The sequence below is a fragment of the Ambystoma mexicanum genome, chromosome 4q, assembly GCF_040938575.1.
Source record: "Ambystoma mexicanum isolate Mex_15411 chromosome 4q, UKY_AmexF1_1, whole genome shotgun sequence".
NCBI classification, from domain to species: Eukaryota; Metazoa; Chordata; class Amphibia; order Caudata; family Ambystomatidae; genus Ambystoma; species Ambystoma mexicanum.
The window spans coordinates 17,654,126-17,666,408 of record NC_090928.1 but is presented as its reverse complement, the minus strand read 5'-3'; positions in this window follow the sequence as shown (position 1 = coordinate 17,666,408).

Below are 12,283 nucleotides of genomic sequence, written 5' to 3'. Positions count from 1 at the left end.
CCCAGTGGGTATTCCGGCATCCTGCAGCCGCCCCGAACTTGTACCTGCAAAATAAAAAGACAGTTAGAGCGCATCGTGAAGCAGGCAACAAGCGCTTACTTACGTGCTTCCAGGCGCTTCTATTCATCACACGGGCTCCATCTTCAACTCACTTCAGCCCGCCATCCACCATCGCCGGAACCCTGCAAAACAAGAGACATCATTACTAAAGACTTTAAAGACATTAGAATTACTCGAAACTTACCGTTCGTGCAGTAAACGACGGACAGCAGTCCTCTGAAGTCAAGTGGCCTGCTCCCCTTATCCAGTGAAGAAACTGGTTACAGCACCCTGCCTCGAGGCAGATGGAGAGCACGGCGTTCACTTACCTAAGGTGAGAGCGTTAACCTTTGGGGTTCTACAGGAGAAGAGAAAGGGAAGAAGAGAGAGACATTCAATAACCCGGTTCATTAATCCCACATTTTCTATCTGCAGACATCTTACCCTTCGAGCCAGACATACAGTGCACAGAGGTCCAGCCCAAAGAGCCAGCCGTGTGTTACACATCACCTTTGAAGATACGGTATACGCCCAGTCAAGACCGGCGCCTCTACGGGAATCAGGTGAGCGTTACACTGCAGACTCTGAGAGTGCCTGTCAGGAGGGCACCGTGTTACTACTCATTCATCTAGATAAGCATGGTCACAAAGCTTCGCTTAAGAAATTTCAATATTGTTGCCAAGATGTCGCCTATTTAGGCTATCTCCTGTCAAAGGAGGGAAGAAGATTGACACCTGAAAGAATAAAACATATTTCTGGTATGTCTGTCCCAAATACGCAGAAGGAAGTTAGGGCCTTGATAGGTATGGCTTCTTACTGTAGGTTGTGGATCCCAAATGTTTCACTAGTGATAAAACCGATGTTGGCCTTGACGAAGAAGGGCATTTCTTCACCGTTGCCATGGACTTCGGAACACCAGCAATCGTTTGACTTGCTTAAGACTGCACTATGCTCTGTACCAGTTTTGGGCACGCCAAACTATGAAAAGGCCTTCGTATTGTTTGTGCATGAATGTGATGGATGTGCTTTGGCTGTATTAACGCAGGAGCATGGAGGGAAGAATACGCAGTGCGGTTACTATTCCTCCGCCCTTGATCCTGTAGCATGCGCTTTGCCAAGATGTTTGCGTGCTGTTGCTGCTGCTGCTGCGTCTGTAAAGCAGAGTGAGGGAATGGTCCTAGGCCATGATTTGACCCTGATGGTGCCTCACTCTGTAGATGTTCTATTGAACCGAACTCAAATGCAACACCTCACTTCCACACGGTTGACGAGATACGAATTGATCCTGTTTGCCCCTCACATTCAAATTAAGAGGTGTTGTGTTTTTAATCCCGCTGAACTCCTACCTTTCCCGCAAGTTATTACTTGCGGCAATGAAGACTCACATGATTGTTTGTATACGACCGAGCAAGAAACAAAGGGCAGGATTGATTTGAAAGATACCCCTTTGGATAATACGCAAGGAGAGCTGTTTTGTGACGGCTCCTGCTTTAAACTTCTGGATAGTACATCCACAGCCGCTTATGCAATCACTACCTTGAGCACGGTTGTGGAAACTAAGAGAATTACGCATCATTCTGCGCAGGCCGCAGAGATTATAGCCTTAACCCGAGCTTGTGAACTTTCCGAAGGGCTTGCTGTGAATATATATACTGATAGTCAGTATGCCTTTGGGGTGGTTCACAACTTTGGGAGACTTTGGACGGAAAGAGGATTCCTAACCTTGCATGGTACCAAGATCCAACATGGTACTCCAATAGTGCACCTACCCTCAGCACTTGCGCTCCCTACCCAGTTAACAGTTGTAAAATGTGCAGCACATCGCAAGATTGTAGATAACATTGGAAAAGGGAATTCTTTTGCTGATCAAATAGCTAGACAAACTGCCACTGATCTCTTTATGGAGATATATGTTTCGAGGGAGAATGAAAATGCTAATGTGATGGATGAGGGAGTGGGGTCTGTACGTGATATCCAAGCCGATGCCACAGTAGAAGAAACCAAGAGGTGGGCTGAGGGCTTGGGAAAATTTGATGACGACGGGTTTTGGGTGGACCCGGTGGATGGGAAATGGTTGCTCCCCGATGCGTATGTGCCAATGATGGTTGTAATGGCACACGGTCCTACGCATGTGTGTGCTCAACAGATGACGAAAATGTTAGAAAGAGTGTGGGTAAACGACAACATTTCAAAAATTGCTCAGAACTATGTACAGAATTGTATGATTTGCCTACAACATAATGTGGGAAAGGGGACAGCAACCCCGAGGGGAAGTTTTGGGCCACCCTCTGTCCCATTTGAAGTAATTCACTTTGATTTCATTGAAATGGAGTGATGCAATAATTTAAAATATGTATTGGTAGTCATTTGTGCCTTTAGTAAGTCGGTTGAGGCTTTCCCTGTTAAAGATGACACAGCTATGACCACTGCGAAAACCATGTTAAAGGAGTATTTTCCCCGGTTCACACTTTGTCGCCGCTGTAATCCGACAGATATGTACAGCGTTACAAATTGACAAACGGTTCCATTCGGCCAGACATCCATAGAGCGCAGGACTGGTAGAAAGACACAACGGTATCATTAAGAACAATCCCGCTAAAACGTGTGCCGGCACCAAACTAAAATGGCCGGATGCCTTACCGATCGTGTTACTAGCCATGCGTAAAACCCCTCAAACTAAGACTGGGCTCTCTCCATTTGAGGTGGTAATGGGGAGACCTGCCAATATCTGGAATTTGCCAAAATGTCACAAATTGAGAGATATCGAAAATATATTACTTTCAGATTATTGTAGCCAATTGACTAAAAACCTCTATTTGATTTACCACCAGGTACGAGAGGCCTTACCTGTTTGGTATGAAGGCCTGGGCCACGGCATATGGCCTGGAAGCTGGGTGCTCGCTAAGTCATTTGAGCACACCTCCTGCCTCGCGCCTCGCTGGCGTGGGTCATTCCAGGTCTTGTTGGTCACCCAAACAGCGGTGTGGGTAGCTGGCCGAAAGAATTGGATCCACGCGTCACACATCAAGAGACTTCCTCACCCTGTGCCACACGTTACAGAAGAAGCAGAACCCCTTGCTGATACTGCACCCAATGATCCCAAAGCAATAAGCAGCACCAAGAGTGTGTCGGAGAATATCTCTAAGTCCGAGAAGCTTGGGGAAGCTGCCTTTTTGTTTCCACACTCTCCACCGATTTTGCACCCGGGAACGGCTGTTTCAAACGCAGCCCCTTCATTTGTCCCGGATACGTTGCTTTTAACGGGAAGTGATGACACATTGCTTCCGGATCAATCAGTACCAGGAAAAAACAGATATCATTTGCGTCTGAGAAAATAGACATATGGCACGGTTCGACTGTGCATTCAAGGAAGGAAAAGAATCATTGAGGGCTTACTTTTGCCCAAATTTGAGAAAGGGGATTCTGTTGGCTAGGGTTTTGGAAGGACACAGAAATCGCGCAACCAGGGGGTCACCAGCAACGAACATTGGGGTTCCCGTTTGAAGACTGCAATGCCTGCTACCGCCGCCGCTCGTATTGGACTTGTAAATAAGGGGGTGACCAACTGGGACAATGGACAAAATGCCTGGGCCCCGAAAACGTACTGCTGTATTTTTGTTATAATATTTGGTTTTATAATAGGCACTGTTGTAGGCCTTTGGTATTTAGAAGAAGCTTATCCTTTAGAGTTTTCGCTACCGACTGTAAATGTACCCACTGTTCATACACCTTTTGTGCATTCGCATACTTTGTCCCCTAGAGATTCTCAGCACAGACAAAAGTATCATAATAATACTTTGTTACTTATAATGAACGCTACACATGCCATTTTTAATAGATCCAATTGCTGGGTCTGTTCACATTTACCGCAACACAGGAATAAGGGTCTAGGTTGGTATATTCATCCTTTACCGTTGACAACTGCTTGCTATGCTTCTCTTAGAGCACTGTTCTTTGGCCGATGCAATGATAGCGTCTCAGGGAACTTTGATGGCACCAATTGGAATAGTTTTGAGAAACGTGTTTTGACTCCCCTGGGATGCTCTCTTTTTTTCGAATAGGATTAGACCGAATGTTGCTTCTATTAGGCCTTCTGATAGACTGTCTCGTCCTTTTCAATCTTTGATTTCCTTCAAAATGGCTCCGATAGGCAATAAGGATGCCATGCCTCCTTCTTACACTGTTAACCATAGCCCCGATTCAGTTTCCTTCTGCATACAGAGGAATGGCACTCAATCAATGGGAGATTTTAAAGGTTGTGCCAACGTTGCAAATTTGACTGGAGAAGACAGACCTTTGTATATAGGCGAACCTGTCTATTTTGTTTGCGGTAATATAGCGTTTCCATGGTTGCCCAGGGATTGGCAAAGAACCTGTTATTTAGGGATCCTGTTACCTGGGGTGTTTATAGCGAGTACTAAAGAAGTTTCGAAGGCACGTCCACGACGGGATGAGAATGGTGATACCCCGGCACAAGTATTGGGGGATATAGCAAAATCAGTTGTGCCATTTTGGGGTCAGATAGCGAATTCAGAAGATATTAGAAAACTAGCGAGAGTACTGGAGAGAACCATCAACCGGACCACAGATATACTCTACAATATGACATTAGAGATGAAAGCAATAAGATTAGTAGCACTCCAAAATCGAATGGCATTAGACGTCATTTTAGCTGAGCGTGGTGGAGTATGTAAATTAGTGGTGTCCGCTTGCTGTGTTTTCGTACCAGATTCCTCCCCAACTATCTTTAAGGCAATACAAAATGTGCACGTCCTTGGTTCCGAAGTGCATGTTCCTGAGGGAAACTGGGATCTAAGCGCTTGGTTCTGGAACTTCTTGCGATCTTGAGGTTGGAAGGTACTTTCGGTTTTATTAACTATTTTAGGAGTTCTGTTGTTCCTTTGTTGCTGTATTCAGTGTCTGCCTGATATGTGTTCGATGCTAGGGGGGTGTTGTGCAAAAGCGATAAATTCGATAGGACATGAGGTGTATGCCTCGGATAAAACTTCCAAAGAATATGTGTTAAAAGATATATTAGTAAAAGACCTAATGGCAATAGATATTTCAGATAGTGATCCAGGGTACATGCATACTGATGTATGGAGTTATTCATAAGGAGACCCAAAATAGCTTTTAGCACTTGGCATAGGCCAAAAGGAGGGTTTGTTGGAATCATAAGTATATTGTGCCTCCTATTGTAATAAATATATTAATATTGGCCTACGCCAAGCTGATCGAAAGTCACTTGTGAGATCTGTGTTACAAGGTCTTGACCTTTAATCCATGTAGGCCGCCATTTTAGGTCAAACCGCCATTTTAGGATTTATGTGAAAAAGTCACCCTGTGAGCTAAAATGGTGGACGATGTCATTGCAAAACACAACATGGCCGTCTTGACCTCTGTACATCGCTAATGTGTAATCTGCCTGCAGGCAACTTGTTGTGGTCATGAATTGAGACCTTGTTCTATGTTGACCTATGTGTAAAAGGATTACTCGCGCAATTAAACCAATCCACAAGTATGTATTATGATAATGTTTTTACACATTGGACAAAGACTATCTGTTTTACTATATCATATAAATGTTTAAGAAGACCTGCAATACGAAACTTAGAATAACAGTTAATGCATACACTTATTGTTACATGTAATAAAGAACAAACCAGTTAGATGCGGTTATTTGTGACTCGGCAACGAACCCTAGAATTCGTGACGTATAAAGTAGAATATTAACCCGAAGAGGGGTTGGAACTAGTGCTCACAAAATGTATAAAAAGCGAATGCATTCTAATGTACAGTATCTCACTGAACACACTGAACCACGCTGGAGTTTGTTGTGTTGTACTGAGGGGTGATAGCTATCTAACTTTGCACTGTTTTGTAATTGTATTCGATAGAGAATAAAGTACTTTGTATATTCCTTTGAAACCTGTGTTTGGTGTATTTCCTTTTGGGGTACTCAGCCTCAATATTTTGTTTCTGTTTTCACATGTCAAGGTTTATCCAGTTATCCAGTTCTTTGTCCACCAACTCCCTCAGATGGAATGGAACTCTGCGGTGCTTGAGAGGAATTGGCTGCACCGACTCATCGATGTGCAGTCTCACTGGATCCCCAGTCATGCAACCAATCCCTTGGAACAGGCTTGCATATTTCTCCAGCAGTGTCTGTATATCTTCTACATATAAAGAGTATGCGAAGCTCACAAGTCCGAGGGCTTTGGAGGCCGCACAACTCAGCAAGGTGTTGGTACTGACAGGCGTTACGTAGAACCGTGCTTTGATCTTTGAGCTTCCATGCCCCACACAAGCCACAAATGCACCGTCCAGGGGAATGGGAGTGAGCACCCAAACGTGAAAATGCGAGCTTTCGGCGTTAATAGTCTGGGGGGGCAGGGCATGGCATCATAATGCTTATGGGCCATGACGTTGACTGTAGCTTGCTGTTACTTCCGCCATGGCTACTGATGCCTCTGGGAATCCATGAATATGCGAGCCGCACAAAGATTTATCTGCGCCACGGTTGGCGCACGCTACTTCTCGGCACACAGCCCTGGCAACTTTAATGCGCCGGTTCTCTGAATCGTGCGTTTAGAGTGCCAACAAGGAAGTGATTTATTTCAGGCTGACATCGTTTTTTTCACCAAAAAATAAATCTCTCTTTGATGTCTATGTGGGCTCGGGGTTACAGAAGTAATACCTGAGGTAACAAGTGGATTTCCAGGGGTAGCAGGTACCCTAGCTAACCCCAAATGACATCCATAAATCCACTTCCTGTCTTTAAAACTAAATTCAGAAATTGTAGTATTACTGACCTTTTTGAATGAAGATGTTTTTATTTTATTATGTTTATTTCTCCTCTAATGTAATTTTGAAAAATAAAATACTCATACATACAAAATACATGTGTATCCCATGGTTAGTCTTTAGTATGGCTCACATTTGTCGCAGAAGTAATTATAAAATGTAAAATGGATATTAAAGCATTGACTTCGATTTTTATGTACTATTCATGGCTGGTCAGAAAGTACAACGAGCTGAGCACCCATTTCTGACATCTGTGTGCAGCCTGCTGATGCAGGTTCGAGTCCCAGCCGTGCAAACGCAGCCTTTCATCCTTCTGAGGTCGATACATTGAGGATCATGCTGTGGCATAATAATATCAACTGTTATCTCAGCGCTCAGATGCCTGCGGGCATGTAGTGCTTTATAAAGCTAGATATTATTAGTATTATACCAGTTCTAGGTGCTTTGTATCTTGTGTTTTTAAAAATGTTGCTTTGTGTCAATAAGCAAAGATTAACAAAGATTGAATTGAATGGAATCTTTACTTGTTCACCATTCTTTTTCAGCATCCTACTTACATGTAATATAATAGTTTATCGTTCCATTAAAGCTGCCATGTGGCTGAAACATTCCAATTTGTTTCTAACACGTTGGATAGTTGTATTTCTGAAACATACTGCTGTGGGTGTCAAACCTGAATATTTAAAATGAGATATTTTTGTCAGAAACTATGGCTTTTTTTGTTGTATGCCTAGTTAGAAACCATTAAGTAATCAATCATGATGACAAAGACACTACCAATTGTATGTCCTTCTGTTTTTCCTTTTAACAAAACATCTTTTCTACCCAGGAATCTCAAGGACACAATCCCAGTAAGTGCTTCTAAATTAATGTGTCCTATACCTGTGTGTAAATTAATCCACCTTCTAAACATTTATTGTGGGACCCTGACAAATTGTAATGGTTTCATCCATTACACAGCGCATGAGCACTGTTTGGGTCCTGTTACCTACTTCCATGTGGCGTTGAAGGTAGGGCACTTTAGCATTCTATATCCCACTGCTGCGGAAGTAACGTTGCTTCCGGAGAGCGCCACGCCCACAACTGAAGGAGTGAACAGTTTAAAGGAATGGAAGGCAAACAACATGTCGCCTAGCTACTCTATCAGAGATTGCCAGACGCTCCGTGAGTTCGTTTTAGGGCACTTACCATTGTATAACGTTTCCATCTGTAGAGGTATCGCGAGAGCCCCGCTCTCGCGAGATCTCGCTCGCGCGACCAGCTCCGCCCCCGCGCGCTACGCGCGAGTACGGGGACGAGCTGAGGACGCGAAGAGCAGCGTCTTCCCGGCTCCTCCGAGCACGGGAGCTATTTTATGAGTCTTGTAGCGGATTAAAGCTACAGCACCCAAAACCCTTGTTGGCCACGTTTGGCCCTGTTAATCCTGGACATTTTTCATGCCTCATTGATCTAGAGTTTGGGGAAATAAAGTCCTGGTGAAAAGCCTGCCTGACTCCTGTCTTCCTTCAGGCACCATTATACAACATAAATTGGCGATGAGGATCACCACAAGAACCGCGCAGAAACATGCAGGGAGCCACACCGCCTCCACCCTTTCTACAGACACCAGGTAGGCCTGCCATTCCTTGGCCACAATGGCAGCCCCTGTTCACGACCTACGTGGAGGCAATGGGTGGATCTGGATTTTCAGCAGTGAGACGCAGGGCCATGTTACTCAACGCCTTAGGGGTGGAAGGGCAAAGAATTTTCGAGGGCCTTACCCCGATACCAGTAGATGACGTCAATGACGATGTGTTCATGGAGGCCGTTAGAAGAATCATTAAGAGGTTCGCCAGCAAAGAGAACACTGTACTCCATAGAATAAGGTTTTACACACGGAAACAGGAGCAGTCCGAACCCGTCGATGACTACGTCACGAAATTAAGGGAACTAGCAGCCCTGTGTAACTTCGGTACCGACGCGGAAAACCGCATATGCGACATGCTAATCGTCCATACCAACAGTCGCAAAGTCCAGGATAAGTTCATCCTCGAAAAAGAGTTGCAGTTAGAAAAAGCCGTGGAAATTGCCAGAGCGGTAGAGGAAACCGCGGGGAGAAGGAAAGAGTTTACAGGGGCCCAAGTCCCTACGGAAATACAAGCAGTTGGATTCCGTCCGAGAAAGGAAAAATCTGCACCAGACACGAGAGAGTCAAGAAACAGCAAGAGAGAACCCCTCAAGTGTCATAGGTGCTCCAGCACCAAACACCTGGCATATGACAGAGAGTGCCCAGCCAGAGACAAGGAATGCTCAATCTGCAAACGCATAGGACACTTCTCGATAGTGTGTCGATGGAGGAACAAGAAAGTCGCGAGCCTCACCACAGACCACACAAAGGAAAGGGAATCCTCGTCAGATGAGGAGGGGAGACCCACGGTCATAATGGTGAACAGCACCCGAGCCAGGAGAGAGAAGCCTCACTGCGTCATCAGAATCGATGGAAGAGAGACTCGGGTTATGGCAGATTCCGGGTCGGACCTCACCATCCTACCCCTTCAGACATATAAAGACATGGTGGGTAAAGAGAAAGTGGAAGTGCTCACCACACGACACAAGCCCACGGTGTTTGGCGGGGCCTCAGTCGAACTTTTAGGGTATATCAACGGAAAAGTCGAATTCAAAGGAAGGGAAACCGTCACCAGAGTCTACTTCAGCCATGAAGGGCCTGCAGTATTGGGCTGGGATGATCAAGACAAGCTAAAAATCAGACTGGATCCCAGCACAGAAGATCAAGTCCTATCAGTCCATACGAGAAATGAATCTGTTGTCAAGAGCGATTACCCCACACTTTTCTCGGAGGAGCCGGGGCACATTAAAAGTTTCATTCACAAGATCGTGCTCAAAAGAAATGCCGTCCCTGTCAAGCACCGGGTGAGACCAGTACCGGCCACAGCAAGGGACACCCTGAGGCAACAGCTGGACAAAATGAAGAGGGAAGGAGTGATAGAAGAAATTGAAGCGTCCGAATGGCTGAGCCCAGTCGTCCTGATAAAGAAACCCCACTCACAGGAATTAAGGGTGTGCATAGACCTGCGCAGCCTGAATTTAGAAGTCATCACGGACAACTACCCGCTCCCAAGCATAAACGAACTCATATTATTAATGAAAGAGGCCGAAATATTCTCAAAGCTTGACATGAGAAATGCATATCATCAGATACAGCTCCATGAAGAGTCGAAACCACTTACCGCATTTATCACGCCCTTTGGCACGTTTCAATTCACTAAAATGCCTTTCGGGTTGTCGTCGGCTGCGTCGGCCTTTCAGCGCATGATGGACGTCCTACTCAGGAAAGTCGAAAATGTAGTATATTTTCAGGATGACATATTGGTTTATGCAAAGGACAAGCAGACCCATGATACCACCCTCAAAGTGGTTCTCAACAAACTACAAGATGCAGGAGTGCGTTTACGCCACGATAAATGCTCGTTTGGAGTAAAAGAAGTGGAATATCTGGGGTACAGAATTTCGGAAAAGGGGATCAGCCCGAAAGAAAACCTGATGCAAGCCATCACCAAAGCTCCTGAACCAGCCACCAAAGAAGAGGTGAGGTCTTTTCTGGGGTTGGCTGAGTATTACGCGAAATTTATACCAAAGTTTTCAGAAACCACGTCACCCCTACGCGATCTACTCAAAAAGGGGACAGAATTTTCTTGGAGGGAACCTCAGAAGAGGGCGATGGACACCATAAAGCAACACATCATGAAAGCTCCATGTCTGCAACCCTTTAACCCAGAGTGGGATACGGTCATTACCACTGACGCCAGTGCATACGGATTAGGAGCAGTGCTAACGCAGAGGAGAGGTGACACCGAACATGTGGTGGCCTTTGCGTCGAAGGCACTATCAGAGGCGGAACGGAATTACTCAACGATTGAAAAGGAAATGCTAGCATGCGCATGGGCAGTCGAACATTTTAGAACATACGTGTGGGGCACAAAGTTCAAGCTGGTGACAGATCACAAGCCGCTCATCCACATGCTCAGCCCGGGAGGCACCAAAACATCCACGCCCAGGCTAGCTCGCATTGCAGCAAAACTACAAGAATACACATTCGAAATCCATCACATATCAGGATGGAAAAACTCGCAAGCCGACTGCATGTCGAGACTGCCAGAGAACAAAGAAAGGGCTACCACATTCCTACAGGGGGAATGCATAGTCGCATCCATATCAGACATAAGGGCCCCAGATTACCTGGAACTCAGTGAAAGACACTGGGAAGAAGAAGACGGGAAGGACCCAATCATGGCCAAGATACGCAATTGGATCAAAGAAGGCTAGCCCCATGAGAAAATGCTGCCGGAGGGCATGAGAGCATATTGGAAGGTGCAAGATGAGTTGTCGGAAACGGAGGGAATAATCATGAAAATGGATCAGATCATCCCCCCCACAGGAATGAGGCGCACCATACTCTGCAGGGCCCACGCGGGGCACCTCGGGAACACGATGACTCGCCGCAGGGTGAGAGAAGCTTACTGGTGGCCGTCCATGGACCAGGAAATACGCGCCATGATAGAGCGCTGCCATGAATGCCTAAACAGTGACAAAAGACTCAAGGTCCGACAAGCGCCTCTCATTCCCACGGAGATACCAGAAGCGGTATGGTCCAAAGTGGGCATTGACTTCATAGGGCCCCTGGAGGCGATGGAAACGGAACATAAATATGGCATAGTGCTGGTCGACTACTTATCCAAGTGGGTCGAAGCCGAGTTTGTCCCGAACATAACCACAGAGACGGTCATAGAGGTACTCACTGAAATATTCCAAAGGGAAGGTCTCCCCAAAGAAGTCGTCACAGACAATGGAGTGCAACTAGTTTCCAAAGATATGGAAGCATTTTTGAGAAAGAACCACATCAAACAAAAGAAAGCGGCCTTGTATCACCCCCAAGCAAATGGACTGGTGGAGAGGGCGAACAGGTTCATAAAAGGGGCCATCCAACTGGCAACAGCGTCAGGAATGAACCCCCTCAAAACCGTCAAAGAAGCCATAGCGGCTCACAGGCTTACGCCAAATGGAATTACTCAAATATCCCCATTCAAAATGTTGAGAGGGAGGAGTGCGGCATCCACCCTCATTCCTCCATGGCTGGCGAAAGTAAGGGAAGATGAAGCAGTTGACATGACTGAAGTAGTATGGCGCATGGAGAGAAACAAGAGACGCATGAAAGAGTGGAGTGATGAAAGAAGAAGGACGAAGCAAGCGCCCAACATAAGAGAAGGGGACTGGGTCAAAATCAAACTGCCAAGAAAGGACCAAGCCACGGGATCCCGTTACAGTAGGCCCATAAAGGTAGCTCACCAAGGGACAAATCACGTCCGCACGGAAGACGGGCGCTCCTGGAACTTGGAAAGGGTAGCACTATACCAGAAAAGGCAAGAAGAAGCGAGGACCCAAG